Source organism: Propithecus coquereli, unplaced genomic scaffold (assembly GCF_000956105.1).
Source record: "Propithecus coquereli isolate 6110/MARCELLA unplaced genomic scaffold, Pcoq_1.0 Scaffold74, whole genome shotgun sequence".
Classification (NCBI taxonomy): Eukaryota; Metazoa; Chordata; class Mammalia; order Primates; family Indriidae; genus Propithecus; species Propithecus coquereli.
Genome location: NW_012153507.1, coordinates 6601672 through 6623788, shown reverse-complemented (window position 1 = coordinate 6623788; position 22117 = coordinate 6601672). Strand labels below are relative to the sequence as shown.

General features: G+C 43.2%; 1 non-coding gene and 1 pseudogene across 1 annotated transcript; both read right to left on the bottom strand.

The window, feature by feature from the left end:
- The window catches only part of LOC105824427, a 56184-nt pseudogene that overhangs the window by 23309 nt on the left and 10758 nt on the right, over positions 1–22117 (bottom strand).
- Positions 15485–15558, bottom strand: TRNAR-UCU. The gene has a single exon. It is a non-coding gene; the product is annotated as a tRNA-Arg (tRNA).

Sequence of the window (22117 nt, the reverse complement as noted above, 5' to 3'; positions counted from 1 at the left end):
CATTTTGGGTAAATTACTCATCTCTTTGAGCCTCAGTTTCTTCGTCTCTACTGTTGGAATAATACCTACTTTTCAGGGGTTTTGTGAGGATTTGGGGTTCTTTTTCCAATGAGAATTGCTCCTGGCTGACCCTCCAGAGGGAAAGAGGACAGAGAGAGGAAGGTGTGTAGGTGCCAGGTATTTACTCCGGGAAATGCTGGGACAAGCTGGCCTGAGTGTCAAGATACCAGAATTTCCGGCAAAGTTATATCTGTATTTCTACGTCCTTTGTTGACAAAAGATTAGAAAACTTGCAGTTCTTACGATCAGTCATACTGTCACTAAAAGAATTCCTGGCTACAAAAAGCATCTCAACTTTGGGGCCGGGAATTCTGAGCAAAACATTTGCAAGTTACCCTCCTCCCACTCATTGCTTGATGGGCATTCCAGACCCTCAAAAGCTATGTGCCAGGGACTGCCCCTTCCTTTCTGCCTCTAATTTTGAATCTTCTGTTTTCTGATATTCTCAGCTCTCTGGAAGCCTTCTGAACCCATTCATGTGATAGGAGATATTTTCTATCTGAGATAAGAGTTAGGGAAGGAGGAAAGGAAACAGAGGAAAATTCAAGACCAAAATTTCACTGGCCTGAAATCTCTACCCATTTCCTGCATCGTGGCTATCTCTCCAGGGGGTTACCAGGTAATAGCTCTTCCTCCAGGTTTGCAAAGTCTCCGGTATTATCAGTAATGAAAATGTCACCTGAAATTGATAGAATCACTTTGGAAAGCAATAAAGCATGTCCTGGCAAAGGTGAACAGGAATATAAACTCTGCCTCGGAAATCCTATTCGCACGTATATAACCTGAAATATCTTGCTTTAGGAGATACAAGAATCTTCCAGCAGCACTGTTCATAATAGAAAAGTCCTGGACACAAACCACATGTCCATCAGAGGCAGAATGCATTAGTGCATTGTGTTATGCTCACTTCATGGAGCACTATACGGCCTTGAACATACACTGTTGCACATGCAAGAACATGGATAAATCTCAAAAAAAATGGTGAAGGGGACCAAAATAACTCAAAGAAGAATATGTTTCCATTTATATAAAGTTTTAAAATAAGCAAAATAAAATAACATTATTTAGGTATACCTGTATGAAGATAGAACTACAAAGAAAGCCAAGAGGATGGTGGTTACCCCTGGGGACTGGGAGGGGGATGCCTTCCAGGAGGTTCACCCAAGAGTCTTCAAACGAACTGGTAATGTTCTCATTTTAATCCAGCTGGTAGGATCTTGAGTGCTTATTTTATGATTGAAATTATACTTTTTAAACTGTTCATATACATTTTGCACACCCTTGGGTAGGTATAATTTGTTCCATAATAAAAAAGTTAATGTAACCCAAATGTGCACGGGGGCCCTTGGGTTCCTTCTGCTCCGACTCCACACTATCTATCAGAAATCAACCAACAACACCAATGTCAGCCCTGATTAGTGCTGTGGTCTGAATATTTGTGTCCCCCCGAAACTCATATGTTGAAATCCTAACCCTTAACGTGATGTTGCTTAGAGGTAGGGCCCTTGGGAGGCAGAGTCTCTGGTATGATCAGTAATGAAAACGTAACCTTAAATTGACAGAATCACTTTGGAAAGCAACGAAGCATACCCTGGGGAAGCTGAACAGGACCATAACCTATGACTCAGCAAGCCTGTTCCCTCCTGCGATCCCCAGCAGGCCTTCATAAGTGCCCTTATGAGAGGGGCATGAAGAAGTCTATTCAGCACTTCCACCAAGAGGACACAGCAAGGAAGAACCATCTATGAGACAAAATGTAGGCCCTCACCACACACCGAGTCTGCCTTGATCTTGGACTTCCCAGCCTCCGGGGCTGTGAGAAATACGTTTCTGTTGTTTTAAGGCACCCGGTCTATAGAATGTTGTTGCAGCAGCCCTTTGCCTGGAGTATTCATCTCCCTACTTCTCATGTCACCAACTGAAAGTGGCTTCTTGTCCATCTTAACCAAAGTGGGTCTGCCCATCAGTCTCTATCCCTGACCTGTTCCCTTCATAACAAACTCACTACAAATTTTAATCACTTGGATTATGTTTTCTGTTGCTTTCCTTTTTGTCAGTCTCTCCTACTAAAATACATGTCTCATGAGGGGCAGGACTTTGTACTCCTTGTTTATCACAATGTCCCCATTTCTCAGCACAGTGCCTGGTATAAAACAGTTGCCAGGTATGATAATAGGAGCGAGATAATAACAAATTTATCATAAACCCACGATCAAATAATAGCTTTGTTATAAATTAATGTATCACCTCTCTTGTGCCAGGCCTTGTCCTGGGGAGACAGAAATAAAAGACAAATAAACACGGTGTGCCAAGTGACATAACCGAGGTGCACACAGGATGCGACAGGTGGGAGAGGCAGAATACCTGATCTGGACAGGGCGCAGGGCCATGGTAAGGCAGGAAAAGCTGTCCAGAGGAGCTGATCTCTCAGAAGATGCCTGAAGTCAGCAGGTGAAGAAATGGAGAAAGGGCACCCCAAGCAGAGCAAAGACAAAGTGTACAAATCTAAGACCATTGACTCTCGTGACTGCTCCCCATCTAACTCCTCCAACCAGAAGTGTTTAAACCAGGGCCTCTACCTGCTGCTCTATTGACACTCTTTTCCTTAACCCAAAACTAGAAAACACGCCACACTTCAAAACATGACCTCATCCCACCCCTCTACCTCCAGGAAGTACTATCTTTTATTAATTTCAGGAACAGCTACTTTAAAAGACATATTCAACCCACCTTTAGAATGTACATATTTCAAGCAAAAGTAACAACTTGGAATACACTCTCTGAGTGCAAATTTGCCACGTCAATCTAAATGAGAACGCATCTCAAAGATGACTGCGCTGGATCAGAATATTATTCATTCCATGGTCAGTGAAGGCAGAGCTTTAACAACCCCAGAGCCAGGACCTGCTGTGCAGGAACCTTTCGGAATAGTGTGCTATGACAGAGAGGTGCTGTGGCTGTACCGCTAAAGTTGCTCTATCAAAACCTTTATGGTTATTGGGGGGAAACCCAGACATGAAGGCAGAGAGAGAGTATAAGGATAAGAATATAAAAATAATCATCAGTTTCTAAGTCTGTAATTTGTGATTCACAGGGGCTATTTCGAATTTATACTCTGTTAAGAAGAACCTTAATGTGAGGTTTCTTTCCACCTTAAGGCCCTGGAAGTCTGCCTTAAAACATAACAGATAAAATCAGAAGAACCTTTAGAAACAAGCTGGTTCATCTCTTCATTTTATAACTGAGACCAAATACTAATACATCAAGACCCTACATGTAACTAAAATTTACATGGCGGTTAACTTCATGTGTCAACCAGTCCACATGGTGCCCAGATATTTGGTTAATTTGTGTAAAATGTGCACAGTCAGATGTTCTATACTTGGAAACAGCCTTGCATCATCACGGCTAGTTCACTACATTACTCCCACGGTCTTGACTGCTTTTCGACCCACCCATTAGTCTTCTTTGTGACTGCGTTTCCATGTCTACCTAACTTTGCTTCTCTGGCCTTCCATAGAAAAGCCCTTGCCAGTATCCTAACTCCCTCTGCCTTTGTTTGTCCTTCCCATGCACGGCCCTTCTTCCCAGACTCGAAGCCCCGCAACCCTCAGCTTCCTCAGTGTCTGCACTCAGGCTGCTCATCGCTGCTAGAGAAAATCACACAGCACTGAGGAAGCTGAGGCTGATGACAAACTTCATCTGATTCTCCACACTGCTCCACAAACTATGTGTCCTAGTCAGCTAACTCTCCCAATTTCAATGACGATTACTTCCAGATTTCTTTACTCTCCTCATACATTTGATCCCTCTAAATCTGGGCTCACTCTCAGCAAATTACCCAAACTCTTACTTCACAGAAATTATGCAGTCCATTTGACAAGAACTCCTTGAATCTCCGAGCTGTAGTGGCTTGAACAGTGGCCCCTAAAGAGATATGTCCAGGTCCTAATTCTTGAAACCTGTGAATGTAACCTTTTTTTTTTTTTTGGAAAAATGCCTTTGCAGATGTAATTAACTTAAGGATCTTGAGATGAGGCCATCATGGATCTAGGATGGGCCTGAAATCCAATGGCAAATGTCCTTATAGAGAAAGGCAGAGAAATATCAGAGATGCAGAGGGATGGCCAGGTAAAGACAGAGGCAGACACTAGGAGAATGCAGCCCCAAGCCACAAAACCTGTTCAGGGGGAGTGAGACCCTCATACCTTCATCTTGATTTAGGACTTCCGATCTCCAAAACTTTGAGAGAATAAATCCGTTATTTTTGAACCACTCAGTTTTGGGTAATTTGTTATGCATCCCTAGGAAACTAATGATACTACCTACGCCAACGTTTACCTGCATCCATACCTGCCCCATCCTCCTTCTTTCCTGTTATGTAGCAAGGTAGACGTCTCTGATTTAAGTCTCCCACTTAAGAGAACAAAATAAGACACTGTGATTAATGGTGTAAGTCTAAACTAGATTGCCTGGGTGTAAATCCAGCCCCTCCACTTACTGTGTGGTTTTGGTTATTCACAGCACCTCTCTGTGCCTCAGTTTCCTCATCTAAAAAAATTGAATAATAATAACAGTACGTGTCTCAGAGAGATTGTCTAAGAATTAAATGCTCTTAGAACAGTTCCTGCACAAAGAAGGGTGCGATTTTTAAATTATTATTATTTCTGGCTGCCTTTTCAGGGACTAAACCATCTATTGAGTACTCCCCTCCCTTGTTCTTTCAGCCTTTCTTTCTTTATGGAATAACTTCTGTGAGCATTTAAACATTGTTTACCATTCCCTATCCAAAAAATAAACAAACACCACCACTCCCCTAACCTTCCCCCTCTCCTGCCCACCCCATCCCTGAACTCCGTTTCACAGCACATTTTTGAACGCACGCCCTCACTGCCTCCACTTCCTCTCCTCTCACCCGCTTGTGAACTCACCGAGATCCGCTCCTGTCACTCCACCGAAACTGCCCCTGACAAGCCACATATTACTAAATTCCACAGAAGTCATCACCCCTTCTCAACTACATTCGACACTGTTGCACACACACTCTTTTTGAAAAGCTTCCTTTCACTGGCTCTGGCCCAGCCCTCCTGGTCCTCTTCCTGCATCCCTGGCCAGTCTCATTTGCTGGCTTCTACTGCGTCTAAGGATTCCTTAAATGATGGGTGCCTTGGGGCTCCTTCTTCGCCATTCTTCTTTTCTCACTCTACCTTCTGTGAGATGTTGACCACTCCCAAAGCATCAATTTACTCTCAGCAGACTGATCATTTCTAACTTGTATCTCTGGCCTAGATTTCTCTTCAGAGTTTCAGCCGTATATATCTAGTTGTCTACTAGACATACCTTCTCGTACATCTTAGACTCCTCAAATTCAACATGTCTAAAGTGGAAATACGCATCTTTCCAGGCCGTTCTGAGGATCTGCTTCTTCTGTAGTCTTCCCCATCTGGTTAAATGCACCTCTACTCACCCATTTGCTCAAGCAGAAAGCCAGGGCTCATCCTGGACTCTTGTCTTTCCTTGAGCTCTTACAGCTAATTTCCACCAAATCTCATCCATACGACATCTGAAATAAATCCTCAGATTCATTCACTTCCCTCCCTCTCCGCTGCCCTAATACAAGCCTATGCCACATCATACATGCCTTTACACTGGTCTCCAGCCCGGCTTCCCTCCAGTCCTTCTCCAAATTCCAGCTAGAATAATCTATCCAAACTGTAAATCTGAAATTGCTCACCTCACACACACACTTAAAACCTGTCATCAGCCAGTATTTTCTCTTAGGATAAAATCCAAACTCCTTAAGTAGGTTTATCACCCCTTCCACAATCTGGCTGGCAGCATTAGGCTTGAGTCCCACAGCCTGGCGTGTGTGTTTCTGTTCTCCCTTTCCTTCGTGGCTTCAGGCCACTTCTTCCAGGAGGCCCTCAGGACTCTCCAGCTTCCAGATGTTCCATGGTATTCCCGTGCGTCCCCTAACAGTGAATTTACCATAACATTGCGGGATGACTTAATCGATGTCTACCTTTCATTCCGCGCGGCAAACTCTGTGAGCACCAGAAGCCTGCCTTGGTCCCCGGGCGTCTCCAGTGCCTGTCAAAGCTCCTGACCCCCTCACTGCAGGAACTTCATAAAGACAGGTGGAGTAAATAAACAAATGCTATTTTCCTTAGGGAATGATTCAGTGTACTTTATACTTGTATTTCTCCAAATTCTGTTGAATCATGACTGAATTTGTAAAAGTATAATGACCGTAATTAAGAGTCATTGACTGAATTACAGGAGAAGAAGCAGTTAGAGTAATTTTTTCCTGAACTCTTGCACAGAGTAAATTTGAAGGAAAGAAAGTATTTAATGAAAATCTAGAAATTGAAAGCAGTTTAGTAGTGTGACTTAAAGATCTCGGGGGAAAACCTAGTTTGACCTAAACACTGCATTCGGGTTAAGATAGACTATAAAAAATGATTATAGCACACTAGTTTCCTAAGAGATCAGCTTGGAAACTAAGAAGAAATACACATCGCAGTTAAAGAAACTAGAGGAAAAGGATTTGGAATAAGAAGTAGGTGGACAACAACATCTAAATTTGAGGGATTGCTAAATAAAACATTGCTTAATCTGTACAGGTGGTCTCTGCATCATCTGTATTTTATACATGTTTAACCAACAATCTGTTTATTATTTATTCCATTTCAGATAAAACTTTGATATTTTATTTCTCTTCTTTCATATTGCATCATCGATGAGGTTTATAGACAACAAATGCGTTTAAGGAAGATAGAGGTAGAGTTTGATCCAAAGACCAAAATCAAGTCAGAAAAGAACACATTTCAACATTTCTACTTTGAACCACAATAGAGGAAGTAAAAAGTATCTGAGAAATGAAACTCAAAATTAATTGGGGAAGGGGGGGGGAAGAGAAACATACGTAACCTAAACATCTTTACCCCCATAATATGCTGAAATAAAAAAAAAATTAATTGGGGAAAATGCTACATGCAAGAACTCTAACTGTTCCAAGAATAAAGGTTTTAGATTGTGCATCGGAAAAACCTGGCTGGCGATGTTGAGCGAGCTTTGCAGCAGGTGGCGCCCTGAACCAATTAATGTGAAAAAGAAGCCACAATGGACTCGGACACACCTACAGTTTAAGGAAGAAAATCACTTCCCTTTTGTGATATATATATTCTGACCACACACTCAAGAGATTATGGAATCCATATCTTCTGTAAAACACACACGTACGCACCCGCTGCAGACACATTCCTCCACTAGGGAACAGAGTTACAACACTACATTACGAAGGCAAACATTAACAAGCTGGAAGTACAAATATACATATATATGTATGTGAATTGAATCTGTTTATCAGGGCCAACCCATCTCCTACAAATGGGTCCTTAACACTGCCTAGCAAATACTCCACATTTCTGTGCTGTATTATTATCATTATCTCACTCTCTGCAATAACTAACACGAATTTCCATGCCCTCTTCAAACATCCAACCCCCTCTTTTTCTCAGTTATTCTCTGTCATGACATGGCTCCTTACTTTAAAAGAAAGAGAAAGAAGAGGAGCTGCCACTACCACTGCTATCAGGTGAAGTTTTCTCATCTTTCGGATATCAGGCATTCAACCTTGCGTCTGCACATCCCACCCTCTTCCTTCCAATAGTAATAGAAAAGCTGCCCCTCCCCCAGCTACCTACAGTTAATGCCTTCCCTGGCACTCTGCCCCACTCCCCACCTTCTCAGAAACCGTGGCTATCATGTATGCTCGAGCGTGCACTCTCTCCCCCCCATATTTAAGCTCTCCCTCTCAATGATTTCCTCCCAAATGGCTTTCAAATAAGCTCAAGTCTCTCCTACCAAAAAAATAAAAATAAAAAAAAACAAATAAAATGGGTGGAACTATACAAACAACAAGTTTGGCCATGAATTGATCATTGTTAAAACTGAGTGGTGGGTACGTGGGGATTTATCATACTAGTCTGTCTAATTTTATTTATGTTTGAGATGTACCATAATTAAAAATTTAAAAATAAGAAAAACAACAAAAAAATTCTTGTTTGACTCCTCATGCCTTCCAGCTCACCACCCTCTCCTCATCCCTTCTCAGCCAAACTTTTGAAAGTTGCCTCTATGTGTTCCCTCAATTTCCTTACCTCCCACCCTCCCCTACACTGCAGTCCCCTCCAGTCTGGTTTTCTACTCTGATACTCCACAGAAACTAAGATAGCTCTCATCCTTGACTTCCATGCCACTTAATCCAATGGATATACATTTCGGTTATCGTTCTTGACTTCTCAATAGTATGTGATACTCAATCAAGTCCTTTCGTAAGCACTGTCTTCCTTTGACTTCAGAAATTATAATATTCTGGTTTTCCTGCTATCTGTCTCTTGCCACTACTTCTCTAACTCCGTCTCTCTACTCTGCTATTAAATGTTGGCATTCCTCTTAGCTCATTCTTAGGCCCTTTCTCTTCTACCCTGTATTTCTCCTAGGAGATTGCATTCATACTGTTGACCCCAAATTCCACCAACATGCATGTGACTCCCAGAATTAAATCACCAGTTCAAACCCTGACCCAGCCCTCATCTTCATATATATGTGACATCTCCTCTAGGATACCTCAAAAGCACCTCAAAATTAGAAGCTTAAAACTGAATTCATTATTTTCTTCCCCCAACTTGATCTTTTTCTGGTGTCTCCTAACTTAGTGAATAGTATGCAAACCAGAGATCCTAGAGGCATCCTGTCAGCTCTTTCCCCTTCATACCATTTCTAATCCATCAACAAATCTGCACGTTTTAGCTCATAAATATCTCTAAAATCCATCGTCTGTCTCCACCATTACCACCACCACCACCATTGTCACACCCTAAATGCAAGCTAACATCTTCACAACAACTACTGGTGGTAACTTCTAATTTAGCTCCAGCATCTATCCTGGCAGTCTTCCACTCTGTCCTCTGAGCAGCGGCTGGAGTAATCTTTCCAGAATGCAAATCTGATCACGTTATTCTTTGGCTTAAAATCTTTCAGTGGTTTCCCATTGCTTTTAGGGCAAGAAAGAAAAAAACAAAAACAGCACTTAGAGGGACTACAGGGCGGTGGTGTCTGCCTCCTGCCTCTCTCTCCAGCTTCATTTCACACCACCTTCTCCCTTCCTCTCTCAAACCAAACTCGCTTTTCAGTCCTTCATGCACGGCATTCCCCTCCCTGAGCAAGGCCTTCGTGATGCTGTTTCTCTGCCTAGGAAGCTCTTTTCTTCGTTCTTGGCCTAGTTATTTCCGGTATATTTATCTTTAGAAGTCATGTTAAGAGACACTTCCTAGTGGAAGCTTTCCTTGATTTTCTTGAAGAGGTCAGCTCTCCCTGCTGTACACTTTCTTTGCTCCATGGGTCTCTCCATTTACCGATGCAGTTTTACATGTATTTATGTGATAATCTCTGTCTCTTTTGCTCATCATTGTCCCTAGTTCAATGCTTTAGCACATAGTAGGTACCAAATCAGTATTTGTTGAATGAGTAAATGAATTAATGTCTGCTACTCATTCAACTCTGTCGGGTTTTCATCTACTTAATCTGTCTCTGGACTACCTTACCCTTCATCTCTGAGTAGATAATCAAGGACCACAAGCTCATTTTTAATATTAGCAAAGTTCTTTGCTTTTATTACTAGAGTATGCCAGGAGCCCATAAGTGGCACATGCCAGACATAACTTTTACTCTAATGTTTGAGGCCAGATAATTATTTTTTGTACTTAAAAAGAATGCAAGTAAAACCCAAAATTTGTGCTAGAATGTAGCATAAAGTATACTGTACTTGGCACAGGCCACTTTAGCCTCTGCTTCCTGATACCTGGGAATAGGCAATCGCTCTCCTCTGCCCTTAGGAACAAGTATAAGCACAAAATTTAAAAAAAAAAAAAAAAAGTTTGTACATAATTAGAAAATTTTAAAAGTTTCGTGCTTCCTCAAAATAAATATAACTGGTTGTAAATTGTCTATTTTGGATGGTACTGCTTCTCTCTCAAAAAGTGGTTTTACAGGTGTACCAAAAGAAAAACAAGATTACTAGCAGTTGTTAGTGATTCCTACAAGATGCTCCCCTGGGACTCAGGACTGAGCTGGGTCCGCAGCAAGGACTTCTCTAAGAAAAAGCTTTTACCAGGAAGGCAACAGCCAAGCCCTGTTCTCCTGTCTTCTCCCAGCTCCCCAGGCATTTTTTTTTAGTCTAATTCCATCTCTCAAGACACCAACTTGCCTTCACCAGCTAGACACCCCCGTCTGCAAACCTGGCTTTAAAGCCCTGTGTCACTCCATGCAGAGAAGTCCTCATGTGACCCTCTCCACAGGGCCTAGGAAACCGAGGATTGCTGCAGGGCGTCTCTTTCTGCTCAGAACCACAGAGAAGAAAATCCAAGACTTCCACAGTGGCCGCAGAGAGAAGAGAGTGCTCTTGGAGGGTAAGTGCTATCTAAAATACATTACGCATTTCTTTACTTCCACTTGGACTCCACTATGCTCAAGCATTTTCAAGGGATAGAAACATGTGGTCCATAGCTAAATCCCCAAAATGCTCACACAATCTCCAAGAAACTAGCCTGATATGTGTAATCTGAAGAAGACTGGTTGAAAGAATCGTCCACAAAGAAAGGAGAGTCACACTGTGTGTGTATCTAACTATCTAGACAATTTTACAGTTAACCTTATTTAATTCTAGGTATTATTTAGATCATTTTCTAGAAGAGAAAAATAGAGGCTCAGAGAGACTTAGTGCATGACCAAAATCATACGAGTAAACAGCAAGACCTCAGATTCACACCCAGGCCTGTGTCATTCCCATGAAGCTGCTTCTCCTACTATGCTCATGGTTATCAACTTCCCTTATCATAATACCCCATGTCTCGCCATTCATTCTTGCAAAAGAATCATCATGGAACAGTATCACCAACACAGAAGCAAAAAAGATGCAACTAACCTCCAAGGAGGACATAGAGAAATTTAAAGATATTCTGTTCCATTATAATTTATGGCAACTACTAAGAACATAAGCACTGCAATTGTGTTTTGGGGGAGTAAGTTCTACTTGCTAGGCATTTAAATATAAGCTAAATGAACATTTTCACTAGTAGGTAATAACTAATGACAATAAATAAAAATAACTAGTTCCCAGACAAAATATAAGTGATTTGTGCCAGATCATCTCTCCAGAGATGATGTCACTTTTGTAAGTGGCTTTTATTATAAAACCCTTGACGTCTGATGGTTCCAGCACTACCACTTGGGAACCACAGAGCCACACCCTGCTGCTTCTAAAAGGCTTTGAGCCCAGCAAACCTGCCTGCATCTTCAACCCTGTCTATTCTCTACCAACAAACAAAATTAGCCTTTTAACATATAAACCAGAACCCTTTATTCCTCTGCTCAGACCCACCAAGGTTCTTCCTAGCATGTAGGAAAGCATGGAGTCATTTTTGTTGTCATAATGATTGGGGGCCACTTCTAGCTGTAGAGGGGAAGGGTACCTTGGAACTGCATGTCCTGCCATGTGTGGGAGCATCCCTCATAAAGAAGAAGTGTCCCATGGTGTGTACTTCTTTTGAATGACCTACTAAAAACCTATTTGTTGTTACCTGAGCCTAAGCTCTAACTTGTTTTTATATATAAATACAGAGAGTTTTCTGGTTTAAAGCTTCCTAAATTTTCCAGGAATGCCAAGTACTGTGTATTTTGCAAGATTTACTTTGTTTCAGTCAAAAATTTATCCACAAGTATCCACCAGTTTGGAAAATCACAACACTGCTGGTGAATAACATCCCTCGTGATATTTAAGTCAGCAATGCAACGTGCCTGCATTGATCTGCACACGTAGCTGCGGCATTCAAGGTGATTCTTCATATAGGTATAAAGACTGCCAGTGTGGCATTTACATATTAAAATATGTACCGTTTGTTACAAATTGATTTTCTTATTTCTCTCTTATAAGTAGGATATTATACTGATTTGTCTTAATTATGTGCATGGGAAAGTTATGTTACCTGTGAATTTCATTGCACAACAATAGAGGGGAAGCGAGAAAACCCTGGCCTTAACGAGGCAGAGTAGGATGTGACAGGATGGGGAGCACTGCCCTAGACGACATGCCCTGTATTGAACTCTGAACCCAACTCTGCCCACGGCTCCCTCTGCTGCACCACACTGACCCCTGTGCTTCCCATCACGCTGGTGCCCACCTCAGGGTCTCTGCCATTTCTCTGTTTGGAATGCCCATCCTTACCTCTCATTGTCCTCCCTCACTTCATTCAGGTCCTCACTCAAGTGTCACCTCCTGTGAGAGGTCTCCCATGACCACCATTCTTCACATCGCCCTCCACCCCATCATCTTTTAAATTCCTCCACAGCACATATCTCTACCTAAAATGCTATTGTAATATTTACTTACCTATCACTGGTCTCCTTGGGAATATGCACTCCATGAGGGATGTGGGAACTACTGTTTTAGATCCCAGGGCCTGGAGTAACAGAAAGTGGCACAAAGTGGGTACTTGACTAGTATTTGTCAAGTGAATAAATTAATGCATGAAGATACTGCCTGTGTTCCTGCTCCCCAGAACTAGGAGGAATCTCTTTCTCTTTGCTATCTACATAATTTATAGCCAATCTAAGTCAGCATTAATTCCTTCAAATATATCCATCAAATGCCTACCATATTCAAGGCACTGAGAATACAATAACAAATAAGGAATATCCTGCCCGTATACTTTGCAATTAATGATCAGCTCCAGCACCTCTGAAGCACTTGAATCCTACAGTGAAGTGACTTTATAAAAAAACACCCATTTCTATTTTATATTCTGAGAATCTTTGAACGACAATAATTATGATATTCGTAAGTTAGGAGTTATTCCTCATATATTGAGAAGAAAACTGTTATCACGTACAGAAGGATTTTAATTCATATGGAAAATCTTTCCCCCAGTCCTGGTGATGTCCTTCTTCAAGTTCCCAAAACACACCCCTGCCCCCCTATGAGACAGAGAGAGCTGAAGGCTGGGTGATGGTTGAGCAAGAGGAAATTTCTAGGTCCACCGAGTGGGGTAGCCAGCAAGCTTCTCTACTTACCTGGCTGAGATGAAGTCCCCTCTCTAAGGCACAGAGGGGCCACCTGCCCACTGAAGGGCCCCACCAGCTAGAAAAGTCCAATCTTCCCTCTTTCTTAGGGAGCACAGGCCAGCGTCAGCCACCACTGGTGGTATACAGCCACCCTGGATGTTCCAGGCAGGGACTGATCATGCAGACGCTTTCCTTTCCAGACTTTGTGTCCAGGCACCTTTCCCACAAGCTTAGGAGAGAGATGAGAGCAACTTGAAAACTAACACAGCCTATATATTTGTACAGAGCTGTACGATGGGCTTTTCACCAATTTTCACATTAATATCACCTCGATTTTATCAATAAGCAAATTAAAGTTCATATCTTTAGCAATTTGTCAAATCTGTAATTAAACCAACGTCTTCCAACTCTAAGTTCAGAAATAGAAACAATAGGCTAAAATCTGGTTTGGGGAATTATTAGTGGATTTTAATTCTTACTGGTATAGAACTTCACCTAAGGAACTGGATACACTGCACCTTGATCAAACCCTTGAGCAAATCCAAATTCAACGTCTACTTGGACACACATACCTTCCCAATTCCCACACCACCCCCATATCCCACAATTCCATAAAGTCTGATAATTATTCCTTAGAAGGCTTCTAGACATGAGCACACCTTAGAATGGGCCAGAATGAAGCCACACCCTTGCCTCGACCTTTAACAGTGATACAGGAACAACATCCTCACTCTCTCTGAATTCTTGAGGTTGAGCAGCTCCATTATAATAGCATGATACAGGAGGAATTAGAAAGATGTACGTAGTATCCTGGATTATGTCTGAAAATGTGACATACCCCTTTCCTGAACTCCCTCCTCCTCCCCTCGACCCATACACATTTTTCTTTTCAGGCCAGGGCTTAAAGCAAAAATAGCTAGGATAGGCCAAGTTAATAATAAACAAAAGGCTCTAGAAAGGAAGCCAGATGCCCAGGAACTTCTGGTCCACACTAGGAACCTCCAAAGGGCCTATCGAAAGGGGTTGGTGGGAGACAGTTAATATCTAGATTGTCCTTCCACCAAGGTAACTCGGAAAGGCAAAGCTATGTTGGCTCTTACCACAAGAATTTTAAGTCCCCTTAAAGTACTGTACTCATTCAAAAGAATCTCAGGAGTTTCAACCTGCTACAAACATGCACATGTTGAAGGAAAAAAACATCAATCTCCCTCCAGGGTCGTCCTGTCTGCCCCATCGGTCCCCCACCTTTGGCGATGCAGTGTCCTCTGCGGGGTCCCATGTGGGAGGGATGCTGACTGTGCCCAGCAGTCCAGGGATGCGTGTCTTCTCGGGTTTCCTGGGTTCACCTGAGGTGGAGGTCAGCTCTTGGCAGGGGCAGCAATATGCAAGGGAGAGAGCCAGAACAGCCCAAAATAGAAACCCAAGCTACATGCCAGTCTGACCAAGCTCCCAATCTGGCTGAACGGTGCCCATGAGATGAGACAGGGACACAGCAAAAGTGAATGCAGGATGAGAGAGGAGGTGAGAATATAGTTTGTTTGAAATAGAGAATTATGAAAATAACAGTCAGATACAATCCTCAAAGCTTGCCCTATAAAGAAAGAGAAAAGAGTACAAACTTTTCACGGTAAAGAGCATTTAAGTATAAGACCTTTGGGTCTCTGGAGACAAGCCCACCCAACTTCCTGCTGGTTATTGGTGTGTTGCCGTGTGGTTTATTCCACTGAGACAAACAGCAGCGATTACATTTCACCTTACAGATGAGGAAGTGAGTAATGAGCTTTAGCACAAAAAGCCTTAGGAATACAAAAGGACAAGACAGTGCAAGAAACTATCCTCTGCATGACTTGTCCGTCTCCTGACCCAAAAGAGAGCACCTCAGTCAAGGTAGGTATTACCTCAGAGGACAGCTGGACCTGTCCCATTGACATATGGGACGATCTGCCCTTTGGTGTTCTCAGAGACACAAGGAGGGAATCACAGTGGTCCTAAAACCCGTAACTTGGCATCTTGGTCACTACATGCCAATTTTTCCTTCTGTAAAGCAGAGAATTCAAAGGCTCTGCCAGCCGGGCTGAGCAGAGAGACACAGCAGACATCTGAGCCTCTTTTAGACAATGAAAATCAGTAAGGGAGGAACAGAGAAAGAATGGAGAAAGAGGGAAAGGAAAAGGGGAGGAGGTCTAGGATTCCCAAGGAAAAGGGTTTCCTTTCTCTCCCTCAGAGCCTCCAGGGAAGAATAAATGTAATTACCAATTTAGTATGACAGCCTTCAAAATAAAAGAGGCACCTGCCAGGTGACCATCTCTGCCGGGACTCGAACCCGGAACCTCTGGATTAGAAGTCCAGCGCGCTCGTCCATTGCGCCACAGAGACCTCACCACACACACAGCATCAGCACCAGAACTGAAAAAGCACATACCTTCTGCATCACCGAGCCATCTCAGCATCCTCCTCTCTGAGCGGTGGGGGGACAGGGACAGCTGGAAAATCTGGAGTGGAGATCCACCAGCCGACTCCATCAAAGCTTTTCTCGATACCACGGGTCCGGGGGTCCTTAGAGGATTGGAGGACTGTGACAGTGGTCATTTTCCCAGTCCAAGAATCCCTGATGGAGCAGAACAGAGCTAGAGCCTTTGCTCTCCTTTCCTCTCCATCCCTAGGGGAGGACATGAAAATCTCGCTATTCTCATGCTAATTAAGCAGAGAGCACCCAACCCCGCAGAGAAAGCAGAAGCCATCTCTACCTCCACCCCTACTCCCTCACTGTGGTTTCATCCCAGTCCAGCTATTCTCAGACAGGGGCTGGGCAAAGCTGGGGGATACAGGAAAACCCTCGATCCCAGAGACAAAAGAGCTGCTTCTGTAAAGAAACACTGTGAATCACCGCGGCAGAGAATGGCAGGGAAGCCGAGAGCACCAGGAGCCTGTTCTCAGGTTTAAGAACTGTCTCTGTCAAGCCCAGGGAAGAGGTAACAGGAGTCTGATTTGATGTTCCTTCAGCATCTTCACTAGAATTAAGGATGAGAGTGGAGAAGGAACAGTGTTGAGTGTGTGTGTGTGTGTGTGTGTGTGTGTGTGTGTGAGAGAGAAAGAGGGAGAGAGAGGGAGGGAAGGAGGGAGAGAGTATGTATGTGTACATATAGGGAGGGACAGTGAAGTGGTAGATCTCTGATGAAATACAGATGTTCCTCACACAGCCCTCCATGAATACTTCTGTCTCTTCCCCCTACCTTCCCCAGCCCCAAGTTCCTGCCATTCTTTTTCCCCAGGGCTGCCTAATTTAAAGAATGAGGATTATTCAGCTGCCTGGGCTTGCTAGAGGCATCATAGTACAATCAAACTGACCATCCCTCCTTAACCATACGTAAAGACCTCCATACCCAGTTTAAATGCAAGAAAATGATTCCTAGTTTTAAAAGCCTCCTAGAGAAGACAATTCCATAATCACCACTGTTTATAATTTCCACTGTGCCTGTTCTTCTGAATGTCTAATCTAAATTCCTCTTACCTCACCTTCAGCTCATTTTCTCCCATTTGGTTTCCCATGGGGATAATTGGCCTCTACACTCCCGATGACAAGCCATTGATTTAAAGACTCTGATTCAGTGTCCTCCACCCAACTCCCACTCAGAAGGTTATGACAAAAGCAGAGAGCTAACTCAGACACCCTCCTCCTCCCTCGTGTGTGTGTCCACAGCCCACAGCCCGCAGCTCTGGCCCTCGACAGCAGACTCTAATTGGGACTCAAGGTAGTTCTTTGTAATCTGTGGGACCAGGTAATGGCCAGTTAAAGGAGCAATCTGACTAAATGAACTGCTTACATTAGAAGATCTTTAGGGTCCTTCTAATTCTAATCACACATCTCGTGCATCCCTACCCATTCATACAGCCCCAAGAATGAGACCCGTAGAGAACACGACCAAGGTGATTCAGTCTGGTCAGGGATATAAGCAGAAAACTCTTTCTAACATCTGAGGGGAAGCAGCTAGTCCAACCAAACTTGCCTTCCATCTAGGATCTAAACACAGGAGCTCAGAAAAGTGAAACTGATTGCGTATATTACAAACCCGAAATAAGGAGGCACAGAATAGGTCTATCTTAACACATTTACCCTAGACAATTTCAAGAACCTGACACATGAAGCTAAATGCTGGCCAGTAACAAGGTGCTGATCAAGAAGTTAGTCGAGACGTCTATGTGTTTGTAAAAGAAAACTCAACCCCACAAGCCAGCCACTCCAATGCAAAGAAAAGGAAAGGCTAGATGCTCAGGATATTTCCTGCCAGGCTCAACGTTTGTTTAGACACACACTCACACACACACACACACACTCATACACACACACACACACACACACACACACACACAGACATCCACCCTCTGCTCTTCATTAAGATATTGTCCTAAACTCAAGAAATCTATCAGTCCCCTGAGTTATGTCGAAAGCTCCATGGCCTCTTACAAGAGCATGTGTTCTCTACAAGCTGAATAAAGAGTCCCAGCTCTGAAATGCCTTCCAAGAACTTCATGCATTGTTTGCCACGTTCTCACTTGGTGCTGGGGATACAACCAATGAAAGATAAATAATGGCACACTCCACCCTCAAGGATCCCATAGACAAAGTCCAATATAGGAATGAGTCTGAAATATGTATAGGAGAAAAGAAGGAATCAAACTTACTGCCCATTAAATAAAGCATCCATTTTCCAAGTGCACACAAAGACTCTACCTCTGGAAGCAGAAATATCCAGTTTCAATAGCAACCTGTTGAGACTCTGCAAAAAATGAGTTGACTTCTCTGATCTTCCACTACCTCATTATAAAGTGAGGGCAACAATGCACACTGCTGGTGAAGGTTAGCTGAGATTTCATGATGCAGAGTGTCTGTCCCTTTCCTCAGTTCTCAACTCTATTGCCTGGATTGACTCTTTCTCTTTGAATACCCTTCCTTCATCCTCCTCCCACCACCCCACAGAAATCTCTCCATTCCAGAAAAAAAATGCCCCCCACAACAAGAATCTTAATAGGGCCCCTTACATACTTATAATTTATATTAACAAAAATACTCTGTACTTTGTCCAAGGGCTTTTTTCAAATAAGAGGTGTCTGTCTCTCTGACATCTCTTATTTTGCTCTATCATCCATAAATCAGACAAAGCTTCTTGCTAGTGGGAATAATGTCTCTAAACTAGGTTTTTAATTTCAAATAAGGAAAAAAACAATCAAAAAAAGTTAAAAGGGGCAGGAAAGATGAGGCTTAGTCATTCGAAATGATTGAAGACAGTACATCTTTTTCTTCTTTTAAACTAGGTGCACGTCATTCGTGTTTATGTATACCCTTGGGAAGATAAGTACATTCCCCTTCCAAAAAGAATTTGTACTGATTTAATTCCCCAAAGATCTGTGACTCAAACATTACTCATGCCTCTAATTGAATACCACTGTGTGACCCTACAGACAAACTGGTGATGCTCACATATTATTTCATTCATAAAGTGTTGCTCGGATACATATGATAAATGACAAAAAAAAATTCCCTTCCTACTGTGGTTCTACTTACAGCTTCCCTGAAGGTGCCTGTACCAACTATCCCATGTTTTAAATGCTAAGGGATGTTAGATGGAGAAGACAGTGAAATCACCATTTGGACAGCAAGGTCCTTACACAGTATACTCTCACCTCCCCGTCTCTACAATGTCCCAAACCTTATTAACTCACATCTATTGTGGGCACAGCCTCTAGAAGTGGTTTCTGTATGCCAGATCCTCATGCCCTTATCTATTTTCAGCTCCCTCTTCTTATCTCACCCCCAGGAGTCAGCCGACCTCATCCCTCCTGTGAGCACCTACCAGGGAGGCTGGAAAAAGCACTTTGCAATGTCAGGCCCATGGTGCTTGGCCTCCTCTGCAGATGATCAGATCACAACTCCCTACCCTTAAAGAAGAGTAAAATGCACATGCTTACAATGCAAAAGCCCTTCAGTTTTTTTTGCAAACATTTTGTCCTGTGGGGTATTGCCTCATGCATTTCTCTTGTACATTTTTATTATTTCTCTAGTGCATTTTTCTGACCCATCATAATAAAGCAGTTATGTTCCCAAAGCCTCCTGTTTCCCTCTTTCCTAGCCCATGAGCTCGACTGCAGATTTTTCATTCCCTCCCCAGGCCCTTTCCTATCCTCTAAGAGGGAAGATGGGAGATAATCCAGGTAATAATTGAGCCTGAGAATCAAGTCAAGGGAAAACAAGTACAGAGAGAATTTTCCTTTAATCATCCCATTTAACTTTCAGAAACCATTCTGGGTTTAGCCCAGTTCAAGTGAATTACCCAAACCTTCACAAAAGTAGACCCAGAACCAATCTATCTTGACAAGGGGCTGGACTTCCAGGGCTAGTCAAGGTCACAGTGGAGTTAAACTGAGGTCCATCCCCTAAGGGAATCTGAGAAATGGTGAAAAATCTGGAGATAGAATCTCCCTTTCCTGATTACCTCTGTCCTAACTCTGTCAGACTTCTCCAGAAAGTGGTCTAGAGGATTCCAGACAGTGTGTTTCTAAGGACATGAAGACTCTCTTTGGTCAAAAAGGATGAAGAAGCCAACGGTGATTACCAAATGGGAGGGCAGTGGGTTGTCATGTCCTGCCAGATCTTTCTGGAAATTTGTGGAGAAACTTTCTCTCTGCTTTCCCCAGACCTAACGAGTGAATTAATTCCTGGTGCTAACTTTCTAGTTCAACCCCCTTTCTCCTCTTTAAAATCAGGGCTGTCTGTGCCACTGTTTCTATCCCCAAGCCGTCACTTCTTGTGTCCAGTCCCAGCTCCCCAGTCCTCTCTTCTTATGTTTCCTTCTTGCCAGCCCCATCAATTTCTCTTTCTTCCTTAAGGAATATAATCCTCAATCATTTCCTGCTTTAAAATGTTCTTTTCCCCTCTGTCCACACCTCTCCACGTTCATGTCCATTTCACTTTTCCCAACATTCTGCAGCTGGCATTCCCTAATCCTTTTACCACCCAGTCCCTATATGCAATGCTCAATTTCTTGGCCACGTCCCCATCTGTGCTCCTCTGCGCTAGGATCCATCTATTCCAAACACTATTATCCAAAAGCATTGTTCCTGGTCTCCCTAGATTCAGCCCACTGCTCTTGGCTGTCTCTGCCCCATTAGCCGTCATCCTCAAGGGGCCCTGAGTTTCCCAGCCTCCAACTCCCCATCATGATACTCCACTGCTTGGACCCAGAGTCTTAGTTATGCCGGCCCTTCATTCTCAGACTCCCTTTTCCCTTCCTCCAGATTTCATTCTCCAGACCTCTTTACTTGCCCACCATCCTTCTAGTCCTGGTCTCCTCTCTTTAAGTTTTCAATCTATAGTACCTGTTCTTCCAAACCTCCTTCGCTCAGTCCATACTGTACCAGATTGCTGAGGCATGTCCAGAATCACTTGCTGGTCCATCCCTTTTTCCCCATGTTCACCCTCAGACATCTTGAACCCTGCCTGGCTCTACAACACAACTGTGTTTGTTTTACTTCTCTGCCTGGGACTCTGTGCACCACTGGCTTTAAAACTGGGAGGCCCTGAATAGGGCCCTGCTAATCCCCATGGCATTGAGTTGCCATGGGGATGGGCTGGCAACCAGGCTCCTTAATCTTCAGTCCCTATGAGGCCCCTGGTCCTTAAAGGGCCAGACGCTCTAGGTCAGAGGCCAAAGAATTAGAAGATGGATCCTTAAAGGATCAGTGATTCCATGGTGATAGCCAAGAGATTCAAGAACATTGGTTTTGCCTAATATTATGAGTAAACTGGGCTTTTGTTGTCTTTTTGTCTACCTCAGCTCCACATCCCATTCAGCTTGGAAGAAGCCTTGAGAGGAACATAGTAAAACAGACTCTGCAATGGCAAGAGAAGAAAGGTGTTCCCCTTTTACAATGTTTCAGTTCAACTAAACAGAAAAGTATGACCGTGAAAGTTTCAATCCGAAAGAATAAACTTGTTCTTACACAGGAACCCATGTCTGACAAACGGCAGCAGGGTCAACACATGGTCTATCCTTATACAGAGCAGGTCATTGACTACGCGGGAGTGGCCCATCTAAAGTCTGTGCTGAAAGAACATCCAGTCCCCACCCTGAAGACAGAGCCCAGGGAAGCACTTTTACCTTGAGTAAGCCAATTCCTCTCCTTTGCGCTCAGGGTCTCCTCCTGCAGAAGGTGGTAGCTGAATTTCCAAGGCCCTTCTTCATGCTGTCTATGTATGACTCTAAGAAACAGTATTAACAGCAGTGATAACGATAAAAGTATTTTGAATTCTTTATCTCATTTTATCATCAGAACTATCCTAGATTATGAGAAGAATAATTACCATTATCCTCCTTTTATAAAAGAAGAACCTTGATCAAAGACATTTGGCTTGCCCAAAGTCACTCAGCTCATACGCGGCGGGGCTGGGCAAGCCCCCCGTGCAGTGTCCTGACCTCTGTGCCCACCCCAGGCCTCCACAGAAGGTGCCGCTGAGAGCCACAAGCTCTCCCATTATGATTTGTTCCAGGATCAAGAATCTGGGACTTTTCCCTCCAGATCTCTTTCTGGTCTTTGTAATCGTAGAGTAGTGTCCTAAGGATAGGATGCTGGTAGGGGGACAGGCCTGAGAAGGGCCACAGGGTGGAGTAAAGGTCCAAGTGAGTTAAGTGAGCTCTCTGTGATCTCTTCCTTAGTTGCTCATTCCCCTCCTAGCTACCTTAAGTTAAAACATAAGAAACTGATGTCCAGATGAATAAAACAACTTGCTCAAGATCAGTCAGATAGTCATTCACAAATCTGGTTCTCAATTCCAAGTTTTCTGACTCCCAATTCAGTTCTTTTTATTTCATTACAATGCCACTGAATCGCTCTTTTTTAATTTTTTAAGGTGACAGATAACATTGTATGTTTTTATTGC